The 7406-nt window shown below is 48.9% G+C and overlaps 1 protein-coding gene across 12 annotated transcripts in view; it reads right to left on the bottom strand.

Moving 5' to 3' along the window:
* LOC102752500 (core histone macro-H2A.1) overlaps positions 1-7406 on the bottom strand; it is a 62341-nt gene that overhangs the window by 34042 nt on the left and 20893 nt on the right. The gene's annotated exons all lie outside the window — the stretch shown is intronic.

Below are 7406 nucleotides of genomic sequence, written 5' to 3'. Positions count from 1 at the left end.
GGTAGGAGTCTCAAACTGGAAACAACTAATATCTCTCAACAGTAGTTAGCACATTGTGGCAAATTCAAACAATGAAATGCACAGACTTGGTGCTGTCTGCTACAAACAACACCTAGATCAATCTCTCAAACACAATGTTAAGTGATAGAGCAAGACAAAAAAAAAAGGAAATATTGAATTTACTATGAAGGTAATTTTAATAAGTTGTGCAGATTACACCTAAGGCCCTATATCTATTTTGTATTAATAATTTTGTATTTTATTTAAATGGGGTCCTCAAAATTGTTAAAGCTTCAGACCCCCATGATTTTCTTTCCTTATGCTGTACATAAAAATAAAGTTGTGATACACACACACACACACACACACACACACACTAAAACATTATCTATATACTAGAGGCCCGGTACATGGATTTGTGCACCGGTGGGGTCCCTCAGCCTGGCCTGAAGGGATAGGGCCGAAACTGGCTCTCCGACATCCCCCGAGGGGTCCCAGATTGCAAGAGGGTGGTTCTTGGGTGATGCACCCTGGAATCGGGCTTCTTCCTCTCTGATTCCAGGTGAATCACTCGAGAACCGCAGCTGCCAAGTCACCACAGCTCAGCAGCTCCTGCATTGAGCTTCTGCCCCCTGGTGACCAGTGCGTGTCATAGCTACCGGTCAGAGTATCTGCCCCCTGGTGGTCACTGTGTATCATAGCTATCGGTCGGATGGTCGCTTAGGCTTATCCTATCTCATAAAAGAGAAACATGGTAATTAGCGTACGACTGCTACCCTTCCCATTGGCTAATCAGGGCAATATGCAAATTAACTGCCAGCCAAGATGGCGGCCAGCAGCCAGGCAGCTTGAAACTAACATGAGGCTTGCTTGCTTCAGTGACGTAGGACTCCAACGTTCCCCCCCTGCCGCTGCCAGCCTCTGAGCTGCAACTCTAAGCAACTACGTAACAAATATAGAAGCTAAACAAAACCCCAGAAACCTGCTTTAGTCCGGACGGGCTTCAGCCAGCAGGATCGCAACATTGTAAGCAAAGGCCAGAAACCTACTTTCAGCAGCGGAGGCCTAAGAGCTGGAGCCAAGCCTCAAAGCTAAAGCTGGCCCAGAATGAAAAAAGAAAAAAGAAAAAAAGGAGCAGGTGGGAGCTTCCGTCCCCCGCCAGCCTGAAAACAGCCCTCAGCCCCTCACCCAGACTGGCCAGGCACCCCAGTGGGGACCCCGACCCTGATCCAGGACACCCTTCAGGGCAGACCAGCCGGCACCCACCCGTGCACCAGGCCTCTACCCTATATAGTAAAAGGGTAATATGCTTCCCAGCACCGGGATCAGCGTGACAAGGGGCAGCACCCAAACCCCCTGATTGCTGTGCAGCTCTGTGTGTGACAGGGTGCGGCACCCCAATCCCCTGATTGGCCCTGCTCTGTGCATGACACAGGATGGTGTCGCAACCTCCCCATCGACCCTGCCTTGAGTGTGACAGGGGACGGGGCCCCAACCCCCCAATCGGCCCTACCCTGAGCATGACTGAGGGTGGCATCACCACCTCCCGATCCGCCCTGCTCTCTGCATGACAGGGGGCGGCGCCCCAACTCCCCCATCGGCCCTGCTCTGAGCATGACCAGGAGCTGCACCTAGGGATTGGGCCTGCCCTCTGCCACCCGGGAGCAGGCCTAAGCCAGCAGGTCGTTATCTCCCGAGGGGTCCCAGACTGTGAGAAGGCACAGGCCGGGCTGAGGGACCCCCCTCCCCACCAAGTGCACAAACTTTTGTGCACCGGGCCTCTAGTCCTATATAATCAAGAGCTTATATGCAAATGGTCAACATGCCTTCATGCCCTTGTGCCGGGGCCAGGGGACCTGAGGCCACACCCCCAGCTGGTGCCAGGCTGGGGACCCGAGGCTGCGCCCCTGCCCTGTGGGGCTTGACGGGGGTAGGGTCAGCTGGGTCTGGGTCTCGTGTGATTTCAAGGTGCACACAGGTGGGCGGGGACTTGACTCTGGGTCCTGCAGCACGCCCCAGACTGTGACAGGAGGGAGAATTTCATATACATTTTACTAATTATCTTTCATCTCTGGCACTTCTATTACAGAGAAAGGGAAAATAGCAGTATTAAAATATTTCCTCTAATTAATTCCCCTTTAATGTGCACGAATTTCATGCACTGGGCCACTAGTACCTAGATATAAAAGGCTAATATGGCCCTAACCGGTTTTGCATAGTAGATAGGAGCATCGGTCTGTGGACTGAAGGGTCCCAGGTTCAATTCTGGTCAAGGGCATATGCCTGGGTTTTGGGCTTGATCCCCAGTGAAGGTCATGTAGGAGGCAGCCAATCAATGATTCTTTCTCATCATTGATATTTCTATTTCTCTCTCCCTTTCCCTTCCTCTCTGAAATCAATAAAAAATATATTTTTTTAAAAAAGGGGTAGTATGTTAAGTGTCTAACCATCTGACTTGTTGCTATGACGCTCACTGACCACCTGGGGCAGACACTCAATGCAGGAACTGCTGTGACGCGCACTGAGAAATGGCACCACAGACCTGGCACACACAAAGCAACACTCACCTTCCCCCAAGTGAGACACAGACCCTACCACCACCCCGGAGCCACAATCCACCAAATCACTGCTGAGACACCATGGCGCAAAATGCGGCCCACAGCCCAGCCTGGAAATGGTGGCTGTGGGAGCCAGGTAATGATGTCACGTAGCAATGCCCAGCTTCCTCTCCCTAGTGACTAGACTCCTTAGAGTTCCTTCAACCCAGGAACATGACTTGCTTTATAGCCAGGTGGCAACATTTTCCTTCGTGTTGATATTTACTGTTGTGTTGCTGACAATTACCTGAAAGAGAAGTTGGGGTCCTCCACTGGGCTGGAAAAAGTTTAGTCAAATCAGAAAGCAGGTCTAATTAAGCAAGTTTATTCTATATCTATATAAGGCTAAGTTGACTGGCGCATGTGCTATACATATAAAGCTCTCGCTGGTGCCAATCGCACACGTGTGTTTTGATCTGTCATTGTCGATCGTGAATTTGGTTGACACCTCTATTATAGAGAAAGGGCAAAAAGCGATATTAAAATATTTCTTCTAATTAATTTCCTTTCAATGTGCATAAATTCGTGCACTGGGCCTCTAGTTCAGCCATAAAAATGAAGGAAGTCCTGCCATTTGTGACAACATAGATAGCTCTTGAGGGCATTATGCTAAGTGAAATAAGTCAGACAGAGAAAGACAAATAGTGTATGGTATCACTTATATGTGGAATTTTAAAAAAAAAAAACCAAACATAAAAATAGAAATCAGATTTGTGGTAACCAGAGGTGAAGAGTTAGGAGAAGAATTGCATGAAGTTGGTCAAAAGGTACAATCATGAGTTCTCTTTTAAACCTCCCAACCATCCATTTTACAGATGAGGGAACTGATTGATACCAGAGAGGTCAAATCACTTCCCAAGATCACACAGCCAGAAAATGACAGAACTAGAATATACAGCCAGGTGAGCTGGCACCCGTAACCACTAAGTAACACTGCCAAAACAGTGGGTAACAAGATTATATGTATATAGTTATAGTTACTGTTGTATTTAGAGGTAGGTAGGATGCGGAAGGCTTTATATATCTACTAGAGGCCCAATGCATGAATTCGTGCACAGGAGAGGGGGAATTGGGCCACAGGAGGTTGGCTGACCGGGGGAGGGACTGCAAAGGGAGATTGGCCAGCCAGGTGGGAGGGACCACAGGAGGTTGGCTGGCAGCAGGGAGGAATAGGGGGAGGGACTGCGGGAGGTTGGCCACTGGCCCTGAGAAGGGAACCGACCTTCAGCCCCCCTGGGAAAGGGGCTGTGTCCGCTGCCACCCACCCCCGGTTCCCTGTCCCAGCCCAGGCCCTAAGGCCCCGGCGGGATCGGGAGAGGAGCCAACAGTTGCCAGGCCAGGCGCAAAAGGAACGGATGCTGGATGCCAATGGCACCCTTGGCATTCCACCACTGCAAATTTCCCCACCTCCCCCCTCCTCCTTCCCTCACCACTGCACTACCACGGGGGGCGGGGGGCGGGGGGCAGAGGTCTCTGAGGAAAGGAGAGGACGGGAGCGAGACAAACCCTTGTGTCAAGGGCTGACTTACAATAGATCGCAGCGAGGGAGCTGCTCTGCTATGTATGAAACCTTGACCCAGAAGCAGGTCTCTACAAATGGCTTAGCACCAGGGGCAGATGGGGGCCGGCTGGCTGGGGAAAGGGGCCATGGGAGCACACTGACCATCAGGGGGCAGCTCCTGCGTTGAGCATCTGCTCTCTGGTGGTCAGTGCACATCACAGTGACTGGCTGACCAGTAGTTCCCAGTCATTCCATCATAACAGTGCTTAGGCCTTTATAGATAGATGATAGATAGATAGATAGATAGATAGATAGATAGATAGATAGATAGATAGATAGATAGATATGCTCTTATGTGCATAGACTCTGTGAAAAGATACATAAAGACTGATTATAGAGACCCATCTGGGGGCATGTGGGGGGACTGGTGGGATTGAGATTCTATTACTGCATACTTTTGCAACATCCTAATTCTTACACATATTACCTAGTCAAAAATACATTATGCAAGTATTCATTGAGTCACTAAATTCTAAGGCTGGGATGGACCCCATCATTTTATTGGAGGGGGTGTAAACTGAGTCACAGACTTGCCTGAGGCCACCCAAGTAGGAAGGAGAAGCCCTAAGGCACTTCCAAGGCTCCAGACTCCTAGCCCTGGTGTGCTCTGTTGCCGTCTCTATTCTCTATTTCCACCATAGCTGACTCAGCTGTCACAACTGGAGACTTTAAAAAACGTCCAATTATACAGAATTGGGGAGAAAATTATGATTTGGAATTCAAGTGTTGACATTTGAAAAATACCAACTCCCTTTCACTGCAAGTACTTTAGCATGTTACTAAGGCTCTCTCTGCATGTCTCTGGAAAGGTTATTTTCAGAACATTCCACTTAAACCTGGAGTTGCAGGGTTCTCCACTGTTTCTGGGAGCTGACACCACAATTTACATTAAACAAATGTTTTGAAAATTAGCTGTTCACGGTTCCAATTTCAGCTTCCCCCAGGGTTTAATGTTAGCCAAATATTCGTACAGTAAGCAGACAATGTGTTTTATTGTATGGAAGAAAAACAGACCACCATAACAGATTTCCTGCTTTTGTAATCAAGGGAAAAGTGGAGTGTTCGGGTGATTATTGGCATATGGTTATTAGAAACACTGAGTTCCAAATATAGCTACTAGGAGCTAAAGACAGACACACACACACACACACACACACACACACACACACACTGCTATAATTCCAAAAAGATAGAAAAAACCTTAGTGTTTGGTCAATTGGAAATTCAGAAAGTCATTGGCAAAACTACCAGGAGGAATCAGGGTGACAGATAGCAAGGTTCAGCCCACTGTTCCCAGACACACTGGAGTCAGAGAGGCCCAAACATCAATGAGCAGCAGCTCTGCAGGAACAAGGGCCAAGGCTCTGGGCACAGCCTGAGGACAGCTAGGCCAAAGAGTGCAGTTCTGCCCTGCCGGTCCCTGACTCCCTGGGGCCCATTATCAAGATATGATGGATTTGGCACCTTCATCTTCTTTTTTAACATTTAAAAAGGGTTGCACAGCCCTCAACAGCGTGGCTCAGTTGGTTGGAACATCGTCCCATAAATCAAAAGGTTGCAGATTTCATTCCCAGTTAGGGCACATTCCTAGGTTGTGGGTTCGGTCCCTGGTTGGGGCACATACAGAAGGCAACCAATCAATGTTCTCTCTCACATCCATGTTTCTCTTTCTCTTTCTCTCTCTCTCTCTCTCTCTCTCTCTCTCTCTCTCTCTCTCTCTCTCTCTCATCTCTCTCGTCTCTCTCTCTCTCTCTCTCTCATCTCTCTTCCGTCTCTCTAAAATCAATAAGCCTATCCTCGGGTGAGGATTTAAAAAATAATTAGTTAGTTAATAATTAATTAAAAAGGGTTGCACAGGTGCTTTTCTCCTCTCTTTCCCCATCTTGCTCTACACGCCGCCTCCCAAGCCCCTGTCCAGCTGCAAATGTGAAAGGGGGGAAAGAAACTGTTCAATCTGCTAAATTTAGAGTTAGCAGGACTGAGAATGAAGCACTGTGTGAATTCCCCTGATTCCAAGCCTCCTCCAGGACTTGTGAGCTAGGTGGAATGCAAGCGTCTGGAAATAAACTTACAGGATGCTCTTCAATACCAGATTTCTCAAAGAGCTGGGAGCGATTCAGAGCCAGGTGGGGTGAGATGGGGGGGTGGGGTGGGTGGTCTGTTGGAAAGAGGAATTTAGATTCTGATGTCTTCAGGAAAGCATTTGTTTACACCCAGAAGGAGGTACTAACAACATAGCCTCTTCCACCTCAACTAAATAAAGAGTGTGGATGGGAGGTTAGAGGTCAGAAAGGTGCCCCCATGTGGTGAAAGCCAGTGTGTCTGTGGCACAGACAGGCCAGGGACCTGATTTTTGGACAGGTCAGAGGAGGGAATATGCAGGATGTGACTCTGGGTCAGGGCCCCTGGAGCCCATCTGGGAGGTGACCTCACCATCTCACTCTGGTGAGAGGCGTGGGCTCTGGTAGGAAAAATGTCCTTACGCTGCATCAGTAGAACCCAAGAGTATTTCCAAGAGTTCTTTTTGAGGGTCTTACAAAACAGGTAGGTCACATTCTGCCAGAAGTAATTTCCTCCAGTATGGCTGGAGAAGGATGACTCCTGAGGGGGCGCCGCAGGGTAGCACAGCCTTAAAATTCCATCTTTAAAGACAGAGCTTTAACTGCACTGCACCTCTGTTTGTTGGGCCTCAAAGCAACTGTGACAACTGCTGAGAGGCAGGGCGCAGTGACGAAGGAACACACTAATGAGAGGAATTCGTTCACCACAAAATGATCAGCACCCAGGACCTAATCTCAGTCCAAGTTGGGTCTAGCAGGAGGGCCTGAATAATGTGTCTGTTTTACTCCTTAACAAGGCAATCATTCTAAAAAGCAAACTGTTTGGACTGTCCCTGCTGGAACATGCTCAGAGTAGGACAAGCAGCTATGGCAATGCAACATCAGTTCTGAGAGTATCAGGAGCAAGTGAGCAGCTGGCACCTCTGGGCAGGACTCAATGGTAGCTGTCCAAGCATCAGGAAGATCCTGTACACACAGGTCACTTCCCACAGGCATGGGCATCTCCCTGAAAGGCCAGGCATGAGGTCCTTCCATCCTGATCTTCCTGGCACCCACCTCACATACTCCTTGCCTGCAGGAATCCAGTCCCCCAACCATGTCCAGACTCTGCCCCCTTGAGTAGGACTAGCCCCTCTGTAACCAGATCCCACATGTTCCTCTGTAGTGCTGCACCCCATCGGTTGGATG

The sequence above is a fragment of the Myotis davidii genome, unplaced genomic scaffold, assembly GCF_000327345.1.
Source record: "Myotis davidii unplaced genomic scaffold, ASM32734v1 scaffold471, whole genome shotgun sequence".
Classification (NCBI taxonomy): domain Eukaryota; kingdom Metazoa; phylum Chordata; class Mammalia; order Chiroptera; family Vespertilionidae; genus Myotis; species Myotis davidii.
This window is presented reverse-complemented; position numbering and strand designations above follow the sequence as displayed.